Genomic DNA, 27807 nt, shown 5'->3' with positions numbered 1-27807 from the left:
CCCATACCTTCTCTTTAGACCCCTCCAACATAGTCTACTTTCATTCTTCATACTAATATATGTATATATATTTAAAAATAAATATTTAAAAATCTAGATTCTACATCTGAATGATGCTTAATTGTCTCAAACTATAGTAGTTAATGATACTGATACCTGGTATGTCAGTCATGTGTTTCTATATTAGTTTTTTTTTTATCTTGAGGATCTTTATTATGTAGTCCAGGTTGGCCCACACTTAGGATCCCCCTGCTTCTGCCTCTGAGGTTTAACATTACACTGGTATGTCACCACTCCTGGACCCTGTACTAGGAACTTAAAGTGTATTACATCATCCTCACAGTGGTTACTATGGAACCCTAGTGGTTAGCTTTCCCAGGTTTACAGAGGTAAGAATGGCTCCAGGCCAGCTTAAACACAATCCTTGCAGAGCTCACCTTTTTATAGTTTTGTGTTCAGAATTTGGAGAACTTAAAACAATTATTGATTGCTGAGTGAATGAATTTTCCCTGCTATATTACTGCTGAAAATAATTTCATGTCAAACAAACACATACAGAAAAGAAAAAACATTCAGTGTCTGATGGAATTAGTTTTGGCATACTCGCTGCTTCTCAGGTCTGAGATGCTCTCTGCTCGATTCCATTAGTTACAACATTGTAACAGAAATCCCCACCAGGGAACAATTTTGGAAGTGAGGGATGCTGTGTGGCAGATATGTTACTGTGACAAGGGCTTTTCATGCCTTAGAAAAACCGAGTTAATTAAACACCATGCACAAAAACGACTTCCTCTTATCTGTAGTGATTATGAAAGGGGGCCTTTAAGGTCCCTTTTAACCCCAGGGTTCTGGGATTTGCTCTGTGAATGTGTCACATGCAGGAAATATCAGATCTTCAGCTCTTTTAAGGATGTTCGTGTCTCCTGGAGAGCTTCTTAAAAAATCACTAAAGCCCCTTTAATCACGAGTCCTGGATTTCTCACTTATACCAGATCATACTGCCGCGGAGCCAAAAAGATAACTGTAAGAGGAGAATCAATCCGCCCTTCAGTGAGAATCTAGATGGGCGCACATCCTTTTCCAATGCTGCTCCTGTTATCACTATTGTCATTGATGAGGGGATACAGTGAGATATTAATCGGTGCTAAGTTTAATAAATATAGCACATGAGGGTCATATCGAACAAGAACAGAAACCCCCTTTTATCATCTCAGCCGACGGCAGTTGACTCTTTTTTTTTTTTTTTTTTTTTTTTTGGCAGTTGACTCTTAAGAAACGTTTATCGACGCACCATCAGTATACTGAGAGTGATAAAGAACACAACCGAGGCCCGCCCTACAGCTTCCGTCTCGATCTGGTTTCTTCTTGGAGACACTGGTGCTCGGCACGAATAAATAAATGGGCACAGTGATCTTCTGAGAGCAAATACATTACTATGCTGAAAGAGCAGGCTGGCATGGGGCGGGGTGGGGGGTGGGGGGTGGAAATAGGAAAACGTTAATATACTCTGGAAGTTCTTCAGAGCAGGAAGCTAGCCCTTTGTTTATTACTTTTCTTGAATGGGGTGAGTCACTGAAGATTCTAGAACCTAGAATCCACAAGCAAAAGTGAGACTCGAGTATAGGGTGCTTGAGGAAGATGAACTGGGTAGCGGTGTGACAAAAGGAAGAAAAGACCAAGAAGGAGCAGACGCGCCAGTGACGAGTCGCTGCCCGCAAGACAGACCTTCAAGGTTTTGCTGTTGGCATTGTTTTTTCAAACATTTGTATAAAAAGATATTTTTTTCTAATTTTTGAGATTATGATATAGTTACAGTTCTACCTTCTCTTTCCTCCTTCCAAACCCTCTAGTACACTTCTCCCCAGTCTCCTTCAAACTCCTGACTGCTGTTAGTGATTATTGCCTGCATATGTATATTCCTATGTATAATATTAACTGTTTTATTTAGGGCAGACCACTTGGCACTGGACAACCAATTGGTGTGCCATTGCCTTTCTTGCCTGGGGAAGACCGCCTCTCCTGCTCCCAGATTTCCTCGGTGCCTGTAGTCCTTTGTATAGGGTTGTGGCCTCGTGGCTTTGCCCCCATCTATTTTAGCATGTCCATTGCTCTTTGTGGTGGTAATCTAATTATACTGAAATGTGATTTTGTTTGTATGTTAATAAATAAAGTTGCCCGGGGGTCAGAGCTATTAGAGCCATAGCAAGAGTGTGGCGGTGGTGGCACACGCCTTTAATCCCAGAAAGCCAGCCTTTAATCCCAGGGAGTGGTGGTAGAAAGCAAAAAGATATATAAGGCGTGAGGACCAGAAACTAGAAGCATTTGGCTGGTTAAGCTTTCAGGCTTTGGAGCAACACAGTTCAGCTGAGAGCTATTGGGATGAGGACACAGAAGCTTCCAGTCTGAGGAAACAGGACCAGCTGAGGAACTGGTGAGGTGAGATAGCTGTGGCTTGTTCTGTCTCTTTAAATAGACTAACAGACAGGAAATAGAGCCCTCATTCGGGAAGCTGGGACACCGCAGGCGGAAGGGTGAGATTTTGGCTCTGAGCTCTGACCTCTCGGCTTTCTCTTTTGCATTATTTCTGTGTTTCTTATTTAATAAAACGGTTGGTTACATCAATAGTTCTTGCCTTGGTTCAGCCCCAGTTTGGACAGCCATGTTGGTGAGACTTTATGGGTGTTGCTTCTGATGTGAGTAGGTGCCAAAATCTCATGCCAAAGTCCCCGATTCTCTGATCCTTCCAATCTTTCTGTGCTCTGTTTCAGAACGTTCCCTGAAACTTAGGTGTGGAAGAGTTTTATAGACGTATCCACTTCAGCTGAGCTCCACGCCTCTGCATTTCGATTGGTTGTGGTTTTCTTTGTTGGTCTCTGTCTGACAGGGCCTTCTTGAAGTTGCTACCTCCCTATCTCAGCCTTTCAAGTATCCAGGAAAGCAGGCACTGCCATTATGCCTAACTAATACAAAGGCTTGATGTAGGGTTCCTGCAGTAGAACACCTAAGAAGTGCAGAGGTAACAGTGTCAGAGGCACTGGAGAAAACAGTGTGGTCAGGAACTCCAACACTTTAGCTGCCCCTCTCATGGCAGTGCACAGTGGAACAATGCACCCACCTCTTAGTTCTAAGTGTCACACTTCAAAATCAGGCAATTTGTATGCATATGTTTTCAGGGCTAACCATTTGGTTTTATACATACAAGCAACAGTATCTGGATTGAGCAGGTTGGATTTACATATTTAGGAGCAATATAATTTGTGTGTGTGTGTGTGTGTGTGTGTGTGTGTGTGTGTGTGTGTGTGTGTTTGTGTGTGTGTGAAAACAATTAAAGAAAAAGAGACAATTAATTTGAAAGAGAGTAAGGTTGTTACATGGGAGGGCTTGGATGGTGGGCAAAAATGGCAAAGTGATGTCATTATATTATAATCTCAAAAATAAAATAAAATGCATCCAGGAGAAATCTTACACTTCCCTATTTGAGGGGTATGAATAGCTGATGGTAGGCTATCAACTAACAAATGAATGGATAAAATCTGAAACAGAAAGAGGAAAAAAAGCGCCCCAAAACAATGGGCTCTGAAACACGAGGCAGACGGTGGCATTTAGTAAATACTCAATAAATTTTAGCTGTCATTTCCACTGGTGTCATCATTTTTAGAACTCTAAAGAATAAAATCACTCCAGGCAGAAGAGCAGTATGTCACAAGTTAGCAAGAGAACCACTGTTCTTCAGTATCACAAACTCCAAGCTTGTATTTATGGCTTATGAGAGTCTGAGCCTAAATTAAGTGGTGGAACATGTGATCACATTCATGTCCCTAGAAGATTGTAAGTACATCAATCAAGACAGGTTTCTACTCTCATTTTTACTCAGCCTCTCATGCAATGAAAGGAACAGCTACAACTCCACAGGGATGGGACAGCTTTCCAGGCTGCCTTTTTGTGGTTGTTGGAACAGAGTTGCAGTGTTTTCCCCCCCTAAGGGACGTGTAGTAACTCTGTGTATGTCACTGTCTTTATCAAAGCAAACAGAAAATCAAAGCTCTGAATACCCACCCCTGCAATTTATCCAGATCCCCTCTTCCCATGATCACACATTTAAGGATATGATCTAGCCTAGAGGCATTATGTATTGTCAAGTTCCATGGTATGTGCTGAATGATATGTCTGTGATACCAAGCCTCAAGTTTCAATCTTAATTCCACCATTCATTAGCAACATGCTTTTCAAACATGGCTTGGTTCAAGACTCAGGTTCCTCACTGGTTATTGTGAATTTTAAATGAAATAAATTACTTAGTATAATTCATAATAAACAATATATTCATCAGATGGCAGTTATTCTTTATATGTGTGTTCATTATGTACTATGTATCAATTCACCCACGAGTTAATGCTTGATCTCCAGTGGAAATTTATATGAGTTTTAATATACATACATTACCATATCTATAATATAACATGCAAATTATAACACATATGTTAATATTAAATATTCCATAACATCCATGGAATGAATGGGTAAGGATAGGTTTGGCTATCATTATATTATTCCAGCAATTTTTTTCTAGCACTTTTCAGATATTTCCAGAGGTAATTTATTTTCAGAAAGGTGTCGGTGAAGGTAAAGAATGTAAAATAAGTAGGACAAAATCACGAAGACTGATATAATGTCTCTGGGTGATATTGTTCCCCGAAAGTATTTGGAGAAAAGTATTATACCTTATGCATTCAAAAACTATTTATTGACTTTTGTCCTAGACATAAACTAAAGAGGCACAGTTTCCAACTTTCAGCTACTTCTTATAGGAGCTACATGGGGTGTAAAGAATAGATAATATTGGGAGCCAAACTGTGCTGCGTAAAGATACAATATACTTTCGGGAGCATGATAAGTGGATCTAATTTAAATAAGTAGGGTGGTAGCAGCAAGAGTATTGCTCATTGATGAAATTATTTCATCATTAAGAAAATTTCATAGTAGAACACACAAGCATATATTTTATAAGAGAAAGGGGTAGCTTTGCATGGATGAGAAGGTGGAAGAAAACCAGAGTTCTTTCTTCTTGTCACTGGCTGTTCTGAGCCATCTTACCAGTTGCTGGGGCACATTTACTGCTTTCAAAAGCATAATCTGTTCCGGAGACAGAATATTCCAACTTCTGCTACTCAAGGGAGAACTCCAAACTCTTGTCACCAATAAGTTTTTCCTTCTTAAGCTGGACACCGAGTCCAGGCTTACTCTGCAATTTCACTCTAGGATAACTCTATTCATGAGTCCAGTATAGATCCTAACACTGTCCTGCTTTCTTTGGGTGGGTGCTTTCTTTAGAAGTAGGTTCAGCTAAATGTACTTTCACATCAGTGTAGGTTCAATTTTGTGTGTATATGTGTTTACACATGTACAAGCATACATGTGTGTGTTTGCCCGTGGAGGCCAGAGGTTGACAGACACTGAGTGTCTTCCTTAACCTTTCTCTACTTCATTTACTGAGGTGGGTTCTCTCTCTGAACTTGGGGTTCACTGATTTCATTAGCCTAGCAAGCCAGATGGCTCTGGGCATCACCCATCTCTGCCTCCAGAGGACTAGGATTACATTGGGGTGCCTGTCTGGCATTTATGTGGGTACTAGATATTCAAACTTTGCTCTTCATGCTTGTACAGCAAATGCATTACCCGCTGAGCCATCTCCACAGTCCTAGTATATGATTTTTAATCAGTTACAAGAGGAACACAAGGATCCCTGACTATTAAGTAAATTTCATATTTCATATATCCCAAATCTCAAAATTTAATATTCCACGGTCAAGACATTAAAAGTATCTTTGAAGTTCACAGACCACAGAAGTTGTTTGTTTTGTCGAGGCATAAATGTTTCCAAAAATTCTTCCATGTTCACTATAACAAACTTGGCACTCTTCTCCTCTGATTCTAAAGCCAATATGTAACTATTTTCTAACATTCTGAACATAGAGATAAATATCAATAGAGAAGGAGCATCACCCGTAATCTTGTATGGTGGAGGCACACTTTTCCATTTGGCTATGTTTTCTTACAACTTTAGAAATGGCTCCTTGGAGGACTATATTGGTATACAAGTATTTTCTCAATTTAAAAAAAAAAGTATTTTGCAAAGGTATTAGGCTTTCTAATATGGTTTTTGCTAGAATTGCTACAGATTTACTATAATCAAATAATGTCAGTTAAGTATGCTTTCTTCTTTTCATATGCAAAGTAATCACTTTTATGGTTATTGATATATTAAAATATCACTTTTGCTTTATTTCGCTTTGCAACTGATCCGGAATACTAAATCATGCCCAGAAAATTCCTGGCATCAAGTTCATTTGCAAACCCAGCACTCATGATGTTGGCAGTAATGGGAAAGTGGCACACTGATTGTAAGGTCTTTCATTTTAATCTCACTCCCACTAGAGAAGATTGATATAAATAAAATTTAAATAGAAAACACATTTCAGATGCCAGCAGTGAAAAAGACTTTGTCAGCCTAATGAAAAGGTATCAATTTTCTCCACTTTATTCAATAAATTGTAAGTCATTTTCTAAATGGATTAGATTAAAGGAAAGTTCAAACTCCCAGGGAGATGTTCCTGGCATTGACAAGACTTTCGACAAGGGAGAAAGAACAGGGTGAGCAAAACCTCTCAGGCCACTTCAAATCTATAAAAATTGATACCAACGAGGGCAGAAGTGTCTCTAACCCCAAGCTCACCTACTGCCTGCGCAGCCAAATCCTGGAGAATTGAACAAGACACACTGCTCTCTGATTTCATTACGATGTCATGGGTGGCTGAGTGAATTACAACCGAGGATGGAATCTTGGGAGAGTGAAGTTGAATCAAAGTAGCTGGGTCTCAGTGTCATACACGCCTTTCTCATAGACACGTGTGAATGCATTAATTCAGATGTTTTTATAAAACAAGAGAGCAACATGCTTTAACATTGCTCTGGTCCTGGTGTCTCTAGGGAGACCAATGCCTTTGGGTTTGTGGCAATGGATTTAACTTCAGAATAAATAATGTGACTTTCATGTGAGGATGAAATGTTTAACCAAGGATCATAGAGCAGTCAGATGTAATTTAATTTGTGTGAAATATCAACATAATTGTCTGATTACTTATTTCTGCCACTTTGAAGAAGTTCCCATTATCTGTTCAGAATGAAATATCTTTTGCCATCAACCCTTTGAGAAGTAGAAAATTACAAGTGATGATTTCATTTTCCTCTACACAGTTTGATTCAACTAGCACAAATATTTATTTTTTTAAGATAATTTGTTTAAAAATGATATTATATGTATGGGTATTTTGCCTGCATGTATGTCTGTGCACTATATGCATGGTGGAGACCAGAAGAAGGTGACAGATTCCCTGGGACTGGAGTTATACATGGTTGTGAGCTGTCATGCAGGTGCTGTGACTAGAACTCAAGTCCTCTGGAAGAGCAGCCACTGCTCAAGTGTTAAGTTAGCTAAGTTGGCAGGCAGACATAATGTTTTTTCTTTTATCAAAGTTCCACAATCAAAACTAGAAACTAGAATGGCACCTCCTAATGTAAGGGCAGAGAACCCTGGGAGGCAGGAGAGCTGTGAGGCTTCTGCACTTTTTGCTTTTTAAATTCAATTTACTAACAATAGTGATTTTGTAATGGTGATAGATTTTGAAAAGTCACCCTCTTCTTATGTCATATGACACTAATTTTTCATTTTTGAATAATGAAAACAGCCAAAATCTTCTTTGCCATCTGTGCTCAGGTCTTCACAAAGTAACTTCAAGAAGTGGTCTGTTTCCTCAGCTCTTCTACCTGGCTTTGGCCATGTGACTTGCTTGCTCAATAGCAGATTAGCAAATATCACATGGGGGAGGATTAAAAGTGACGGGCTATCAAAGGGTCACATGAGCAGAGAGTAGCTAGCCCAGGTTGGGCCCTCCTAGAAAAATCAGATGTGTTTCAGGGAAATGGGATATATTACAGCCCCAGATGAACTAGGTCGTCAGCAAAAACAGTTCTAAAATGAGCATGTCTAAGTAAAAATAAAGGAACAGATCAAGCAAGGAATAATAAAAAGAGTGTGGCTTTATAGCAAAAATCTGATGATGGTATAAAAGTGACGAGTTAGAAAAGAATTGCTTATAGAAATGTCAAGAATCCTCCACGCAAACCTCAAACAAGGGTCCTCACAAACTATAGTTTGGTTTTCTTGGGGCATTTTGAAGGGATCAGGACTTGTATCAGGCTAAGAAGCCTGTGTAAAGGAATCAAAAGTGTTTAAAAGGAAAATAAAACAAACCCCAATATTAAGAGCCTCAAATAGCAAAACACTGGGAGGGTAAGAACACACTGGGTCATAATTAGGGATGTTATTTTAGAACGTGTAGTTTTGGGCCTGGGGATTTTCTTTCCATCCAGTGCTGACATTACAGTTACAGAATTCTGTCTCCAAAGGCACTGATGCAGGAATTAATCAACTTCATCCCCTAATTAACCTCCACTCACACTCTGAAAACAATCCCAAGCAAATTATTTGGGTAACCAATAACAACATCCCTAAAAACAAACCACAAACAAACAAACAAAAAAAACAAAAATAAAAAACAAAAAACAAAACCTAGAAGAGGAACTAGCTGACAGAAGGAGGAAGGGGGCAAATGAGGTGATGTGTGTGTGTGTGTGTGTGTGTGTGTGTGTGTGTGTGTGTGTGTGTGTGTGTGATCGAAACACATTACATACATGCTTGAAAAATCTCACAGGGAAACTCCTCATTATGTTTAATTAATATACACTGGTGAAAAACTTTAAAGAATTAAACACATTATGGCAGGGCATGTCCCAATGACACCCAGAACACTGGCCAGTCCCTTTCCTGGCAGAGGAGGATGTTCTTGGTTTGTGATCATGGTGATCCTAAGAAATTACAAAATGAATTTGACTCAAAGGTCAAAACTTTGCAGCTTGTGCACTAAACCCATCTGAAGATTCTGCTTTCCTCTCTGACACAATGGTTTTTAATAGCTGCATTTAATTGCCAATGTGGAGCTTGTACATTAAGTTTCAGATTTCATGTTCTGAATAAAGTGGAAAAATCGAGCCACTCTGAAGTGGCAAGTTCATAATACCAAGTAGTGTTTGTTTACACTGTCCACTTGCTCAGTGGTTTCCCCTTTGCAACAGCCCTGACACTCACATTGTGTGCACGCGCGCACACACACACACCCCACCCCACACAGATGCAACCCCACTCTACAACATTTGCTGTACGTGCTCAAATCCTGCTTTAAGTGCTGCTTCCTAAACACCATTCCAACGGACTAGAAAACACAATTTCCTTTCAAACGAGCAACTCTGAGTGACATCGTGTTCTCCAGACCCTTGCTATTCCTCTGCTATTCTTCACACATTATTCTCACAGCTTGTGTGGATTTCTGGTCATTGGCCATGTAGTCTAGACTCCATGACTTTCTATCTCAAGGGAGATGCTTACTTTCAATGGTGATGTAGTAAGGGAAAAGAGTCAGAGATGAAGAAGTGAGATAGAAAAACACTTGCAGACATCACAGGAAATCTACCCATCTTCCCTTTCCACAGCTAGTTCCTCAGTTTTCTAGAAAATCTGCAAATACCTAAGAAGATTTTTAGTCTTCTTGTTAGCTTACTCAAAAACACAAGTCTGAGTCACACATCTGTGTGAACACAAAAGAAACAAATTTCTCAGGGCGCAGACCCTCTACAGTTCCTCGTTCCCTTCCACACTCCCTTGTGAGACTGACTGATTGTGAGGTGGTTATTTGACCCATTCCACCACTGAATTTGCACAAGAGAGAAATAACTAATTGTCTCAAGTTCCCGAACATTATAAGACTTTTCTCAATCTACCTTTGACCAAACTTCAGTCTTCTTTTAGGCTTTTATTGTATTTTTCCTACTGCTAGAAAAGTTTAGGCGTTTCTGTCCCCATATATCTCCACACTAGGCTGTATGTTTCTGAAGGCTAGGGATTGCACGTCTCCATCTGTGTGTTTAAGGTTCTACACAGAGCAGATGACATACTGAAACTGTGGCCAGAACTGTAAATTGGCTACAGAAAAGCCATTTCCCAGCCCTTTCTCCCATTATAATTCTTACCCCAGAATCTCGACACAAAAATAATTTCCTTGTGGATGAGACTGGGCAGTTCTGCTGTATAAAAGCAACTAAGGTCTTTTAGGGAGAGTGCCCTGGAAAAGTCCTCATTTCCTGTCACCAAAAGGCATTTACTGCTGGCTTGGTTTTCCACCTTCAGACTCCTGGTTTTTTAGGTGTATCTACTGAATGTAGAGATGGTAGTTGTAACTGCAGGCACCTTCAAGGGAAATTCATAAAATTGCTCAATACGGGCACTTAGCTTACTAAACTCCTGTTGATGGCTGATACCTATGGATTTCTTACATAAGAATTATCAGTTCCTATTGTGTAAGCTGCTATTGTTCAAGCATCCTAGGTCTTACTGCTAAAGAGAATCCTATGTGACACCCATGTACTCAGGGAGCACTTGTGGACTCACTGCAAAAATGTATGAATGGATCTAGGCATATGAAGTACAAAGCCAGAACACTGCCATCCCCCCCGTCCTTTAACACTGAATGTGCACAATGAATATGATTGAGGACAGAATATTTTAATACCACAATTCAGACATCCAGTTGGCTGATTGACAACCCTGAGAGTGGCTTTCTGTCCTTATTATTATGTGTGCCTCCACTTTGCATACGTAATCACAGTGTCCTCAACACAGCAGATGCTGAAGATGCAGGATGGGCACAGCTGTATGTAAATCAGGCATTTTCCTGGAACACTTGAGTGTCAGTGGTGATGCTGGCTTTTCTTAATTACAATCTAGTATGCTCACAATGGAGCATTTCTAATTGTTATGATCTAGAGAAGCCAAATTCAATTTTGCTAAGCGATTAAGATCTATTTTTCCATTCTCTGCTATGATTCCAGCAGAAAAGGACACCGCATAAAAACTGGTGCCAGGGTGGGGGAAAGCTCTTCGCGGGTCTGGCTGCATCTCTGGAAGAAACCAGGAGACAGTATCAGCCATCAAAACAAAAAATGGAAAAACAGCAACCAGAAGAAAGTCTGGTAATATTTCTTAGCTGTTAGTTTAATGTTATTTTGATTCTGCCAGTGTCAGGCTGAAACCTTCCACTGCTGCTGGAGTCGCTGAGAGCAAGACTGAAGATCTTTGGGACCTGACAGGATTTGTTGGGAAGGCAGGTGTTCAGCAACATCGCTCACTCTTACCCTGTGCTCTGAGTTTTCAAGCTGGCTTCTGCTCAAGCACTGAAGGCAAAAGCCATTTTCATTCCATGTTCTGAGATGACAACTTTCCTCGAGGAAAGAAGTGCTCAGTGGAGAAACATGACTCAATGTGAGATGCTGAGGAGGACAGGGGCTGGGATGGTCATGAGCCCCTCTTTCAGAAATCTCATCCTTCCTGTTATGAACCTTACTGTGGCCCTCTTGCTAATACCGTCCCCTCAGTCTTCCAGAATAGGGATGTCCATGCCATAGACGGAGTGTTTGTCTTCCCCTCACTTACAAGTTCCTATGTGGAAACTCCGATCTGAATTGTGATGGTGTGAGGTGGGGCCTCTGAGAAGAAATTAGGACATGAGAACAGGTCTCTCAAGGATGGAATCATTGCCCTTATAAAAGAGACCCCAGAGAACTTTCTCTGTTTTCTTTCACACAAAGATAGCAGTAAGTTGGCAGCTTATAACCCAGAAAAGTCTCCTTACCAGAGGTTGTCCATGCTGGCATTCCAGTCAGTTTGGCCTGGGCAAGTAGGAGACATGGATTTCTGCTCTACAGCAGATCCCCAGGCTATCAAGCTTTGCTAGAGCCACCCAAACTAATAAAGGAAGGTCACAGTATATTAAAATTCTTCATTTCTGAATATATCCTCATTGGTAAACTAGTTACTACAAGGCTATTAGGTAGCAATGAGCAATTATCTTAGTCCATTCAGATGCGAAAGCAAAATACCATAAGCTTGACAGTGAAAAAACACACAATTTTATAGGTCACTTCTGGGAAAGAGAAGAGTGAGTCACTGGCATGGTTATGGTCTGATGCAGAGCCACTTCTGGTTCATAGATAGTGTCTTCTTGTCACGTCTTCAAAGGACAGAAAGAGACAGGCGGTTCGTGAGGCCTCTGTCATGGGAACACTAATTTGTTGATGATCTGATTTCCATTAAGCCTCACATCTCCTAACATCATGCCAGTGATTGGGAGTCAATAGAAAGTCTTCAGATGGATACTGAGATCTCAGCAGTAATCTTCTAGGCTCCATACTCTGTGTTTTAGATCAAGATGATGAACAGCTGGTTTTGTATGGACACACCAGTACATATTATTTGGGAGTAGAAGAAGATTTTTTTTAATATCTAAAATGGAATTTAGTTTTATCACTGATGTTCGCTGCAGAAGCAGTTGCCACATAAAAGCTTAAGAATGTCATTGACAAATCAAAGTGAATCAGAAACCAGCTTTGTGGTCAGCTGCCACCAGCTATCTTTCTGTGGAGCAATAACTCCACATTCCCCACTCTAATAGAAACTGTTGGCCAACCCTCAAGGAAAGCTTGTCTCATGCTCTCAAATCAGGGTGGCTTAGTGCTGGTCTCATTGCATATTCTTCCCTCCTTATCTCAGTGATCAGTGGGGATGTGAATGGAAGCAGTTAATGAGTCAATCCTGGGACTTCCACTGGCTTCTCAGAAGAGCAGCACTCTCCTGGATTGGTTGCCAATCAAGTATGTTGTGAGCCTGAGCATCCTGCACCGCCCTTCCCCTCTTGGAGTGGTCCTGCTAGAGAGTAAGAGTTTGCCAAGTGATGGTCTAAGACACTGATTCTCGAGTATTGCCAAACTGAGTTCAGGAGTACCTGAAGCTAACTTGATGTTTGGACATTTAAAATGGAAGCTACCAGAAGCTCATGTTTTACTTAAGATTATTTGTGGCCTCTATAAGTATTCTTGGGAATGGTCCTGAAGAATTTGATGACTACATGATTTGGATGCAAATAGTGGTATCACTGTGAGCTTTATTTAAAAATTTATCATCTGGGGCTAGAGAGATGGCTCAGCAGTTTAAAACACTTATTGCTCTTACAGATAATCTAGATTTAATTCCCAGCACCCACATGGTGGCTTGCAATCATCCATAACTCCAGTTCCAGGGGGTTCTATGACCTCTTCTATTCTCTGTTGGCACCAAAACTGCATGTGATACACATACATGAATGGAAGAAAAATACTCATGCATCTAAAAAATATAAATTGACAGACATCTATGACACACATACATACAGATATATACCTACTACATCAACTTGTAGAGTATCAAATCATTAAAGCACTATAGAAATGGGTTAATTTAAGATAGAAGAACTAGATAACAAGAAGCCTGCCATGGCCATATAGTTTGTAAGCAATATAAGTCTCTGTGTGTTTACTTGGTTGGGTCTGAGCAGCTGTGGGACTGGTGGGTGAAAGAGATTTGTTCTGACTGTGGGCCAGGCAGGACTGGAGAAAACTCTAGCTACAAATGGCACCCAACAGCCTGAGTTTCTACCTTAAATCTGAGAATATTTAATAAGCCATTCTAAACGGAGCCAAAACCAGGTTCCTGCTTCATGTCTCATATGGCAGCTAGATGCTGCAACATGTGGGTTTGAGCTACTCTATGGTGGGTTCCTGGCACGCATGTGTGCTTGACCTAGGCTATGTTACACAGAGGTGTCTCCAAGCTGCACAATATTCTGTGTGTTGGATATAGTTTTTGCTAGTTTTAAAATAAAAGAGGTTTCTGGTCTACACAGTGCTTTGATAAAAGCATCGATCCACTGTTTCTAAGAGTTGATGGCTCCCAGAGCTGGCTGTAAATATACCACTGCCATGTTGGGAAGCTGAGGTGGGTGGAGCCAACAGCCACAGTGCTGTTTCAGTCTTAGAATGCTGCAGTTTAAAGCAATAGGTTCACAATAAGACAGATTCAGATGGAATAGTTTACAATGTATGTAAAATATACATAAGCTTTAAAGAGACAAAAAGTGATATATATATATATATATATATTTATATAAAGAAATAGTTTTAAAAAATAAAGTCTTTAAAGAGACAGTAAAGGTAGTATAAAAATAAGCCACATCTCACTTAGCCAGCTGTACACGTAGACTGTAAATCTACATTCAGATCAATTCTGAACTAAAACTATCATCTCAGTTTATCTGTTGAGGTCAACCAGGAAACCCTAGAATATACCTTGATTTTTGCAAAAAACAAAATAGGGGGAGGGGTTTCTTCAGCATTTCAGTCCACGAGTAACAGTATCCTAACAGGCAAAGTGTTTTCTCACTGTCAACATAGAATGAACTGCTGCTGGAGGTCAACTTGGGCTTTAATTTTCATTAGCACTTACATGCATAGTAGTCCAAGTTGTTGATCTCATGACTTTAAAAAGTAACTCTAAAAAAGTAAAATGGTCCTTCTTGGAAGACTAAAGAAAGACATCCAGCCACAGTTGTAGAGAGTCTCATCAAAACAATATACCCTTTTATGAATTACGCCTCAATTAAAAAAAAATAGCCCCAAATAAGAAGCAGCTCTGAAAAAGAAAATATAACTTAAGATATTTGAAAAAAACAAGGTGAATACAGGTTCAAAAATAATTAAGATACATTTTCTTAAGACTACCTAGAATTAGGCTTTAAAGAATTCTACCATTTCAAGTTTACCACTAGCTACTAGATACCCATTTACAAACAAGATGTTCACTTTTTTTGTTCCTTTATCGAAAGAAAAATCTACCTTCAGACTATGAGGGTGGTGATGGGGAGGGACTAGAAAACAAAATTCAAACAATCCCATGCAAATATCACATTTTTCAAATGGAAGAACTCCAAACTGCACTAGAAGTTCCAATCACTAAGACACTTTCCATTGAAATGATTTAAGTACAACTACATGGCACCAAGGTTTAGGCCTAACATAGGCCTGACAACCAAGTCCCTGTTCTCTGGAAGAAAAGCCTCAAAAAAAAAAAGCTGGCTAAGTGAGATCGCTTTCACAGTTCTGCATGTATCCCATCGGCTCCCCATTAGTCATTGAACTCTTAAAACTGGTATTGTAACATTACCACAATGTTTTGCGCCAATTTTATAAACTTTACAGTGCAATATGTGTTCCTTTTCTGAGGCAAACCAAAGGTATATTTCTCAAGGTTCTGCTTCTATCAGCAGCGTTGATGGAGGATTTTTTATACATTTGTAATAGATAGAAATAAACCAGAAAAAAAAAAAGAAGAAAAAAAAAGTGGTGGAGGAAAAGGTGAACACTGCAAGAATATTCAAAAGGGCTGAGAGTTGCAAACGCCAAGAATGGCTTTGCATAGTAAATGGAATAGAACAGCTCTGAACTATAGCTTACTTTTCCTGGTTTGGTCTGACAGAATGATTGAATGCTTTTGTACAAAAATCAGAGCCTTAAAAACAAGGATTTGGTGAGATTGTAAAATGGTGTGCCACTTTGGCAAAACAGTTTGGTGGTTGGTCAAAATGCAAAACATTGTTACTCTGTTACTCAACAATTCTACCCTTAGGAATATATCCTCAAACTACTGAAAATGTGCACCTATGAAACATGTACATGAAGGTTTACAGCAGTGTGTTGCTAATAGTAAAAAAGTTAAAACAACTCAAATAGCTATCAAATACTGGAGAGAAATAAAATGTGGCTTATTCATACAATAGAATATTATTAAGACATAAAAATGAATGAGAAACTGACAGATTAAATGACTTTGGTGAACCTTCATAATTTCATTTGTAGATCTTTCCATTTATAATTTATAAATACATTTGGGGTTATAAATTATAAATGTACTGCCTCCTGTCAACATTGTATACTTCTATTTGATTATTTCTGTGTCAAATATTATATGGAAATGTTTCCAAGTATTTTCTGTATTAACTGTGAATGAATAGAACAAAATAAATTGCCTGTGATGGAAAAAAAAAAATAAGCCACATAAAGATGGATATTACACAGAGAATCTGGATTATGTTGTCTTTGGGATTTTTAAGTGTACAAAAACATTTCAATGTAAAAGCTGTTGAGTTAAGCCAATATGTATATTTTAAAGATACCTTGATTTCAAAATTTGGATCTAAGGAATTGTTGCTTTGGAAAGGAGGCTCTGCTTTTGTTTCCACAGAAAGCCAGAGGCTATGGATTTGTTCCAGATTAAGATACATCAGGTTTGATCAGCCAAGACCCCCTAAAAGGTCTCCAGTGACACCATGGCCCAGATGATCCAATATCCAGAATGATTTTAAGGCAACTGGCTCAGATGATACACCCTCACGAACTACTCCATAATCGTAAAATTTTCTTTGTGTCTCCATAAGATATAGCACCCCCATCCAGCAGGAAGTAGTAAGAGAAGCTACGCCCAAATTCCAAATATACCAAGCTGGCTTTGGAGATGGAATTGGTTCACTCCTTCTCTAAACCCAAACATATTGCTAAAAAAAAAAAAACCAGGTTGATTATAAATGTGATCTCTTTCTAAAGAAGAAAAGAGGATATGATATAGATATAATAGGATGAAAGGGTAGGTTAATGAACCTACTATTAAAGAGTAATAACTTGTTAAGAAATGTTTTACATTGCTATGGATTTTAGTTTATTGATACAAGTTTAAACTTAATTTTGTTACACTGTATATATATATATATATATATATATATATATATATATATTTCTACATATATATATTTCTACATATATATATTTCTACACACATACATATATATATATATATATTTCTACTCTCATTTGAGGTATTATGTTTATGTAACTCATTTAGATTGTAATGGATAATTAAGAAATACAGATTAATAATTAGTCTTGTATGATAGTCAAACATGTAGCATGTTAGTTAAGTTTTCTAGATATACATAGATATATTTCAGATAGATAGGTAATCTTCAAACATTTACTTCAAAGACCTACAGAATATAGCATTTAAAATGTTTTAAAAATTTAGACTTTCTGGACAACAAGACATTTCTGCTCCTGGCAGCACTGGATTTACTTTAGAGAGGAGGATGGGCATCAAAGACACTCTATATGGAGTTTATCTTCTTCTTGACAAAAATAGCCATTTGGGCAAGAAACTGTTCTTGCCTGGACTGCTTGATCAACTGGACATACAGGACCCATGGGAAGGTAACCACTGAACTTTGCTTGGCAAAATGGTACTTCAGGTTCCTGCTTCGCAGAGAAACTGCCAGACATTTTACAGGACACAGAGAAGTGACTGAGAGACTTTAGGCCTGTGGGCTGAAGACAGATGCCCCAACTTTACAAAAGAACTTTGGATGTCTCTTGCAAGACTCTTGAAAGTTGCTTGCATCCTTCTCCCATTTCTCAGGTAATATTATATCCTTCTGAGGTCTTTGATGAAGCTGAAGACTAGATAGTTATAATTTCCTTAGTTATGATAAAAGATAAGTTAGATATGAAACCTTAGACTCACAAATATGGGATAAGATAGGATATCTTCTTTAATTTTGCCAAATACAAATAGACTAGATATTATAAATAGACTAGATATTGTAACTGTAATTCTTGCTTGATAATTGTTATGTTATATGTAATTTTACTATGTGAAAGTCAAAACCTTCCTTTTTGAAAAAAAAAGAAATGGGGAAGTGCTGTGGATATTGCTCTGTATAAGTAAAATGCTTATTGGCCAATAGCCAGGCAGGAAGTATAGGCGGGACAAGTAGAGAAGAGAATTCTGGGAACAGGAAGGCTGAGGTAAGAAGATGCTGCCAGCTGCCGCCATGAGTACCAACATGTAAGATACTGGTAAGCCACGAGCCTTGTGGCAAGGTATAGATTTATAGAAATTGGTTAATTTAAGATAGAAGAACTAGATAACAAGAAGCCTGCCATGGCCATACAGTTTGTAAGCAATATAAGTCTCTCTCTCTCTGTGTTAACTCAGTTGGGTCTGAGCAGCTGTGGGACTGGCAGGTGAAAGAGATTTGTCCTGACCATGGGCCAGGCAGGACTGGAGAAAACTGTAGCTACAAAAGCACAGTTAACAATGGAATATTTGGACTCAGACTTCATTTGCTGTAGGATTTTAGGCAAAGTATTAACTAACTTAAGCCTCAGTTTTCTTGTTTCCTTTGTAAAATACTTCTTTATTTTTAATGTATGTGTATGAGTGTTTTTTCTGCATTTATGTTTGTGTACCACACATGCACAATGCTTGTGGAGGCCAAAAGAAGGTGTTGAATCTCCTGGAACTGAGTTACAGATAATGCAAAGTGCTGTTTAGATGCTGAGAACAGAATCCAAGTCCTCTGCAAGAGCATTAAGTTCTGTTAACCACTGAGCCATCTCTTCAGCCCATGTTTTTTTTATTTATTTATTTATTTATTTATTTATTTATTTATTTATTTATTTATTTATTTATTTATTTATTTATTTATTTATATCTATATCTGTATCTATCTATATATTTATTTTAAAGCTTTTATTCTCTCATAATTACATCTGGACCATAGTTTCCCCTCTCTCTACCCCTTCCACCTCCCTTCTCTCCAAGATCAACTCCTCCTCTGTTTCACTTAAAAAAAAAACACCAAACGTGGCCTAATAAGATATAATAAGGCTGGGCACAAGCTCTCATATCATGGCTGGAGGAGGCAACCCAGTAGAAGGAAAAGGGTCCCAAGTGCAGGCAAAAGAGTCAGAGACACTCCTGACTTCCACTGCTGGGAGTCCCACAAGAATACCAAGCTAATAACCATAAGGTATATTCAGAGGACCTAGGTCAGACCAATACAGGGTCTGTGTTTGCTGCTTCAGTCTCTGTGAGCCCCTATGAGCCCCACTGAGTTAATTCTGTGGCCCATGTTTTTGTGGTGCCCTCTATTCCTCTGACTTCTACAATATTTCCTCTCTCTCTTCAGTGGGTTTCCCCTGGCTCTGCCTAGTGTTTGCTGTGGATCTCTGCATCTGCTCCCATCAGTTGCTGGATAACACCTCTCTGATGACGATTGGGCTAGGCACTGATCTATGTGTATAGCACAATATTATTAGGAATAATTTCTTTGAATGTTTTTCCCCCAGTTGTGTTTGGTTCTATCCTGGGTCTCTTGACTGTCTTGCATCTGGTTCCTGGCCATCTAGGCAGTGTCAGGTGTGGGCTCCTTCTTGTGGCACAGGCCACCAGTCATGGGTTGGCCACTCCCACCAGTTCTGCACCACCACTGCCCCATGGCTATCTTACAGGCAGGACAGATTATAGGGCAAAGGTTTTAGGGTTGGGTTGATGTTCTAGTCCCACTGATAGGAACCTTGAGCATGTGGAGCAAGGAGGAGCACTCCTCTGTTGCTGGTAGGAGTGTAAACTAATAAAGCCACTATGGGAATCAATTTGGCAGTTCCTCAGGAAATTGCAAATCTATCTACCTTAAGATCCAGCTATATCACTCTTGAACATATACCCAAAGGGTGCTCCATCCTACCACAATTTTTACACTTGCTCAACTATGTTTGTTGCAGCTTTATTCATAATGTCTGGGAACTGGTAACAACCTAGATGTCCCTCAACTGAAGAATGGATAAAGAAAATATTTTTCTTTACATTACACAATGGGGTATTACTTAGCTGGTAAAAACAAGGACATCATAAAATTTGCAGTAAAGTGGATGGAACTAGAAAAGATCATCCTGATTAAGGTAACCCATACATACATGGTATGTACTCACTTATAAGTGGGCACTAGCTGCTAAATAAAGGACAATCATACTACAATCTACCGATCCAGAGAGGCTAAGTAACAAGGAAGGTTCAAGGGAGGTAACATGGATCTCCCTGGGAAGGGGAAAAGAACTGATTTTGTGGTAGACTGGTGGCTGGTAAGGATGGGAACAGCAGGGATCAGGTAGTGTGGGGTGGGAGAGACAGAGGTAGAGATTACTGGGAGAGGAGCCTGGAACTGGAGGACAGGGGTTTGATGGGTAATGTAGAAACCTCATGCAGTGGAAACTCCCTGGAATATATGAGAGTGACCCTAGCAAAGTCTCCTAGTAATGGAAGATAAGGAGCTTGAACTGCCCTGTTTTATTTCTATTTAAGGATCCTATTTAAAGGTCATAGGACTGACAACATTACTGTTCATAAAACTCCAGATCAAATCCTGGTATAAAGCAAATGCTCAATGACCAAGCATGGTTGTCACTGCTGTTTAAGTATCACCAATAATCATCAGGGGACCTTATCTAGACAGGTTTCCATGCAGTTCATTTAAACACATTCCTGGGGCTATGTTAGGGCTGAGTATAAATGGATTAATTTTAGTGAATGCCACTAAGAAGTTCTCAGCTTAATGCAAAATATAATTTAATTGCCATTAATGTGACCAGTGAGATAGCAAAATGAATAGTAGTTTGAAATCATAATAGTTATGTAGCACTTACTCTGAGCCATGTATTGCACTAAGGGAATGGCATGAGCACAACGGGTCAAATCTCCTCTGGGTCTTGGGATGCAGATATGACTACTGCTCTGTTTGGAGAGGCAGAGAGGAGAGCAGAGGAAGAGGCCATGACTGGCCCATCTTTACACAGCCAGTAAGGGAGAGGTAGTGTTGGGTACCTGTGGTGATATTGTGTTCCCCAATGTATTGTGCACCTTAATAAACTTATCTGGGGTCAGAGAACAGAACAGCTGCTAGATAGACATAGAGGCCAGAAAATGGTGGCACATACACCTTTAATCCTAGCATTCTGGAGGCAGAAATCTATCCAGGTCCTTGTGAGTTCAAAACCACACTGGAAACAGCCAGGCATGGTGACACACACCTTCAATCTCAGGAAGTGATGGCAGGAAGCAGAAAGGTATAGAAGGCGTGAAAACCAGGAACTAGAGTCTGTTAAGCTTTTAGGTTTTTGAGCAGCAGTTCAGCTGAGATCCATTTGGATCAGGATTCAGAGGCTTCCAGTCTGAGGAAACAACATCAGCTGAGGAATTGTCAAGGTGAGGTTGGATGTGGCTTGTTCTGTTTCTCTGATCTTTCAGTGTTCACCCCAATACCTGGCTCCAGGCTTGTTTTTAATAAGACCTAACAATTCGTGCTACAGGTACTAGTCAACATAAACTGTTTTCAAAGCTGATTAGAGAGTAAAGAGGTAATGTCTGAGATAAGTACTGAAGGAGGAATCAAAATATTTTAAGAGATAGGTACTGGTGTGTGTGTGTGTGTGTGTGTGTGTGTGTGTGTTTGCTTGCTCACTGTTCTATGTGTGGGTGCATATGTGTGTAGATGCCAAAGGTCAGATATCATTTCTCTGAATGCCATCCAGCCTGTTTCATGAGACAGGATTTCTCATTGGTCTACCAAGGAGACTTGGCTAGCTGGCAGGGCAGCTGCAGGGACATGCTTATCTTCACCTCTCCCAGTGCTAAGATTATAAACACAGGCCAACCATACCAGGCTTTGTGATATGAGTTCCATGGATTGAACTCTGGTGCTCAGGTTGCCATGGCAAACATTTTACTAATCTCAATCTCCCCAGGCTGAGATGCTCTCAAGAGAGGTAAAGTTTGTATGTAACCCAGAGATATGAGTGAGCACATTCCAGCCAGTACTGGTTGTTAAGCATTTTTGAAGCAAAGGGAGGTATGTGTTTGTGAATGGGTGGCAGTAGCGGGGGTGGGTCTATTTTGGGGTGTCAGTGGACTTGGACCACAACCTTCCACATAAAGTAGACTCCACACTGCACAACTGCTGTGGCAAATAAAAGATGTGAAGCAACTAATGGAAAGGGTTTTTTTTTTTTTCAAGACGAATTTCTCTGTGTAGTTTTGGTGCCTGTCCTGGATCTTACTCTGTAGACCAGGCTGGCCTTGAACTCATAGAGATCCACCTGGCTCTGCCTCCCAAGTGCTGGGATTAAAGGCGTGTGCCACCACCACCTGGCAGAAAGGATTGCTTTTTAAAAATTGAATTAAAAACATTTAGATTTGGGCTGGAGAGATGGCTCAGAGGTTAAGAGCACCAACTGCTCTTCCAGAGGTCCTGAGTTCAATTCCCAGCACCCACATGGTGGCTCACAACCATCTGTAATGAGATCTGGCACCCTCTCCTGTATATATAATAAATAAATAAATCTTTAAAAAAAACCATTTAGATTTAATGTTATGCATATGAGTGCTTGTCTCCATGTATATACATGCACCACATATATATCTGGTGCCTGCAAAGTCAGAAGAGAGCATCAGATCCCCTCGAACTGGAATTACCTATGATTGTAAACCATCTGTGTGGTGCTGGAGACAGAATCCAAGTCCTCTGTCAGAGAAAAAAGTGCTTTTGACACCTGAGATGCCCCCAGTGGTGACATTATCATTCTTAGAGCGGCTCTCTCTCTTCCCAGGCTATAGTTTTCCTTTGTCAGATGAACTTTCTTTCCCTGGCCACTGTTCTGTGTTTCAAGAACACAACTTTGTTCTAGCTGGTACTGGGAATGCATTGGTTTATTTAACAAGAGCATGTGGTGCTTTCTGGAATCAGGATTTCCACCAGATGCTGCCTGGAGGAGACTTGCTCAACAATGACTGACTGCTCACTTTGCTGCAGGTTGCCTGGCTGTGCTCTCTGTACCTATTATCAAAAAAAAAAAAGGGGGGGGGAACTAAAAGCTATGTGAATTTCTGGTTGACTAACAGGAAGCCCAGGCAAGGAAACTGTATAAGGGCTTAAGAGAAGCAAAGATCTCCCCTTGAGTTTTAAACATAGTAAGACTAGACATCTGTATATATCAGGGGTAGATCACTGCCCTAGAGTGCATGTAAAGGACCCCAGTTTTGATAACAGCACACACATACAGAGAGAGAGAGAGAGAGAGAGAGAGAGAGAGAGAGAGAGAGAGAGAGAAGGAGGAGGAGGAGGAGGAGGAGGAGGAGGAGGAGGAGGAGGAGGAGGAGGAGGAGAGAGTGTTTAGTTTATTCTAGTCTTCCCTATTATTTAACACCACCTCAATTATTACCACAAACGATCTCATTAATTATCCGTGGCCTGACTCCTACACACTGAGCACAGGGAAAGATTTCTGACCTCCTATGCTCTTTTTTATTGCCCTTTCTAGGAGCAGGATAAAGAACTGTAGCTCTCCTTAGATGCCACATAAAACCCCAATTGCTTTCAATCCAAGATCACTTGTTTTTAGAGCAAATTCAAGAGCTAGATATATTAATTGAACATATATACAGAAGAAAGCTTGAAATATGAAAGAGCTGCAATGTCTCTATCTTAAATGTTCCATCTGGCATTCACATTTAAAGATGTAGAACCCTAGGATAACATTTCCTGAAGAGCGTTTCCCTTTCAGAACTGTCTCCATGATGAAATGCATCAGACTGAGAAGTCATGGGTCTTGTATTTGAAGCCAAATTTAATCATAGGATTTTGGTGACAGCTTCTAGTCAATGAATGTCCAGGATAAAAATATTAAGCAATCAAGTTTTTATCAGCGATGGCCAATAAAAGGAAAAAAAAAAAACTAACCTCAGCCCCTGATCCCATTATGAAGATGGGTTTAGTGGCTCTCCAGTGTTGCAAGAACCACTGTCCCTGAATGCTTTGCATTCTGAGGGGAGTAACTTTCAAAGGTCAAGAAGGAAAGTGTCGCTTCAGAGATGCATAAAAGCACTCTCTTCTGTGAATGGAGAGGGAGCTCCATCTGCTTTTACAGATCAAAGGAAAATGGTGAACTACATCTGGGAATTAGTGCCCAGTGCTGCTTGTAAATAATATTTAGGTTTCCTACATTTAAAGCCCTCCGTATTGGAAACTCCTTATCTCATCACCTCTTATGACACCCTCAAAGCGGGTGCTAGATTTAATATCAGCTCATGACCACTGCCTCACACATCAGGAGAGAGATTGGGAGAAGCACCCCTATGAAAACCCAGGTGCTTCATCCAGCAGCTTCTCCACCCCTAGGGAGCAGTTATTATTATCCACAGTTTATAGAAAAGGAAGGGAAGACAAAGAGGCACAAAAACTCGCCTAAGCTAGTAGATGGTAGAACCTGAGGTTCAGCGTATCACCCTGGAGTTTGATCACTTTTTCATTTTATAATGTCTACTGGAACCACAAGGTTGTATGGTATCAACAACCACTTGTTACAGAGCTGTTGCTTACATTTCCACATGCACCAATTTCTTCTTTCTTTTCTTCCCATGGGAAACATGTCTGACTTTGCTTTAGGAAATATTGGCCATAAACTTTAGGTACAGCTGACCGTAGCCCTTGGAGATAGGACAGTCATGGGCCCAGACTTGTCATATCAGATCAGTCTACCTCCTTGTTAGGTTAAAGACTATTGTAGGGGGGAAAAAGTTAGCTTTGGGTCCCTCTTGGAGGTGGAGCATCATTCCCCAGTGACCTTTTTTCCAGATGAAAATGTTCAGAAGGACCCTCAAGGATTTCCTAAAACACAACATAAAAAGTCTCTTGAATCTTCTCTTTAGCAACCAATCCTGTTCCTTCTGGAACAATCTTACTACCCTCTCCATACCATACTAGAAAAGAGGCCACGTGGATACCAAACTGGATAATCCCAGCTGAGCTCTGCTTTTAAGTCCTTCTCTAGGCCAATGTGCTTTTTTCCTATGTTGTTTCCAGACTAAGATTTCCAGGGAACAGAGAACAACATGAAGTGACCTCTGTCAACACCATGTGGGACAAAAAAAAATTATCCCTCTGAACCTCATCCAGATTACTGACAAATAAAATCATGAGCTGAAATAAAATGCCAGTTTTGAGCCCCGAGTGTTAGGGGTGTTATGTAGCAATTAAAAATTGGGACAATCAATCTCTCTGGCCACAGTGAATAATCAGAGACAGGCTTGTGGCATGAGCCAACCAATTACCTTCAATTCCAGGGTTTTGCAAACATTAATGAGGAGAGGATGCTTTCTGTTTATTGCTAAGGGTGACTTCAAGAGATAGAAGACTGGGATATTGTTGGTACTTGGGGACAGCTTGAGGAAGACATCAATAGAGAATAAACCACAGCAGCGATACTAAGAGGTAGTGACATCTGGAGACAGCCATTGCCTTCATTTTTAACATTATGTTTAAATCAGTTGAATTTTGATTTTTGCCACTGTGGTTGTTTCGTCCAAGGAAAGCTGTATCTGGGAGAAAAGGCAACATCTCAAGGACAAGGTTGTGGGCAATGAAATGAAAGCTCACTACTCATGCACATCTCTTACCATGAACTTGAAGTATTAATATTAATCGACATTAACTGTTCCACAGTTGTACCATACAAAAAGACCAGTTTAAGGATACACAGAAAATATTTTGCCAAACCTGTGCAGAATGGTCTTAACTCAAAGGACATTTTGTACTTTCTAAATGTACTTCTGAAACAGATTAAAATTTAGTCACTAGATGTTTATATCCTTCCATGATTTATTTATCAAAATCCTTAGTAGTTAAGGTGCTAACTGTTTTACAAGGTGGAGGTTGGGAGATAATGGACTCATAAAAGTGGAGCCTTCTTGAATGGGATCAGTGGCCTTCAGAGGCCAGTGCAGAGACATCCTTTGTTCTGCCCACTCTGTCATTAGAGACTTGATCCTGTGAAGATGTTGTTAACCTGTGAAGACAAACCATCTTTGGTTTGTCTTTTACCTGCATGCCTCCAGAGCAGTGAACATAGACATTGCAGGAATTTGAGGGTCAGATTAAATGAGTCCTTAAGACCAGTGGAGTGAGGTCACATAGGTGTGAATGGGTGTGTACCAGGTGATGATCCATAGCTTCCAGCAAAGGGAATGCCAAGAGGGATTCTTTGTGATCTGATTCCACAGTTAATGTAGCTAGTATAATCACAATAAGGAACTCTGTAAAAGAGAGCCATTTTAAAATGTATTTATTTTTTTATTTATTATCTCACTTTATAATTTACTACTTATAAGAACCTAGATAATTTTAAAACTCTTTTCAACCTATTTTCTTTTTTAAATGAAGGAGCAAGAACCACCTCATCAAATAATGAAACATGTTCCTAGTGTTGGGAATATTACACCTAGAATGGGCTAAAAAGATCTCACTACCCTTCCTAGTCTTTAGGCCATTGCATAGCCTTTAATCAACACATACTTGAGATGGTTAGAGAAATGGATCTGTGCTTTCAAGGGTGGGTAGACAAAAACTGATAGTGCTATCTTTGCTGTAATACTATTTTATCAAACCAGTTGTATATAATTCTTCATGCTGGTAAGTAATTGCATTTAAGATGAATGTATTGAGAGTAGAAATTATCTTTTTTTTTTTTTTTTTTTTGCAGGGGGATACCTCAGTTTTACTTTCAAGAAACAATCAAGTTCCAAATGATGAATAAAATATAATGAAGCTTGTAAATGATCCAACAATGAATGTGTGCATCACGTGAAATGATCTCACCAAGGAGTGGTCAGGTGCGGCTAGTGAGGCTGAGGCCTTTAAAGACCTCAGCTCAAATACTTAACCTCTGAAAGTCTCAGTGTCCTTGTACATTAGATAGTGATATTTACAACACTCTTTCCTCCCAAGGTTGCTAAGGTGATTGTATATGCAACAGGCTAATATAGAAAGAGCTGAGGATACTACTTGTCATATACAAGTGCTGTGTACATGATCCATGGTGCTGATGCTGGCCATTGGTATCACCCTCCTCATTTAGAACATCCTGCTGCATCTCAAGTGTCTAATTTGATATTGCACATTACTCATTCTCTACTGTAATTCTAAAATATATATTTGTTTTTAATTTGAATAAAAGATATTGAAAATTGTAATGAAGACAGACAAGTCATTTTAATAGATTACATTTATCTAGGGTTACAAAGAGTACCAGGGAAACGTTGAAAGAGCACAAGCCTAGAGAATATTAATCTGTATTTAATTAACATTTTAAAATTGTAAAGCTATGTAGGTTTATTTTTTTCTCATATCACTTTGAATATTTACTGATCTGGAGCAAGGAATTCCTTACAGTAGGAAAACCTCATGGTAATCTATCCAGCTCATTTTTGACTGCCTCTATTCACAATCAAATTCAGGTTTTTATTGTTTTGATATAAGAAAAAATGGTTACCTTTACTGCTGTATTTCTAACTGAGGTCTAAAGGGAATAAGTTATTTCAACTTGTCTGCTCCTAGAAATACAGGATTAGAAACCTATTGAAGCTCTGCAGATAATTAAGTTAATAACGTTTACGACAACCACATTTGCTAATGGTATTGTTTTCACACCTATTACTTCATGTATAAAATTTATCACAGTGAGAGGTTGAGCCTTATTTCCATATTTATTGCTACTCTGATATTTGTACTATATGCTTATTTAAAAAAAACAGCAATGGATGTAGTTTTGAATGAGCAAAATGAGTGAAATGTGGTTGCAAAAGATCTAATGAGATTTTTCTCCTTCCAGGGCCAAGGAAAGAGCCAGCATAGCATGGAGAAACATTTGCTTCCAATCCCTTTTAATATGCACTCTGGAAAATCAATGCAGCAGATACCTGACCTTCCTTGTGTTTTTTTGTGCAAGAAAAGACCTGAAATCACAAGGTATAAAACCATAGGATTGGAATGAACGCGTTCATATCAGAGGGAAAATTTCCAACTTACATTTACCTGAAAGCCAAGGAAGAATAAT

General features: G+C 39.5%; 1 protein-coding gene and 1 long non-coding RNA gene across 4 annotated transcripts in view; one reads left to right on the top strand and one right to left on the bottom strand.

Moving 5' to 3' along the window:
• Positions 1-27807, bottom strand: part of Tafa1 (TAFA chemokine like family member 1) — a 520237-nt gene that overhangs the window by 11542 nt on the left and 480888 nt on the right. The window lies entirely within an intron of this gene.
• Positions 1608-27757, top strand: LOC121828059 (uncharacterized). Its single transcript, XR_006070498.2, has 3 exons — positions 1608-1732; positions 26455-26584; positions 27583-27757. It is a non-coding gene; the product is annotated as an uncharacterized LOC121828059 (long non-coding RNA).

The sequence above is a fragment of the Peromyscus maniculatus genome, chromosome 3 (assembly GCF_049852395.1).
Source record: "Peromyscus maniculatus bairdii isolate BWxNUB_F1_BW_parent chromosome 3, HU_Pman_BW_mat_3.1, whole genome shotgun sequence".
NCBI lineage: Eukaryota > Metazoa > Chordata > Mammalia > Rodentia > Cricetidae > Peromyscus > Peromyscus maniculatus.
The sequence above is the reverse complement of the archived record's forward strand: the minus strand, read 5'-3'. Positions and strand labels throughout refer to the sequence as shown.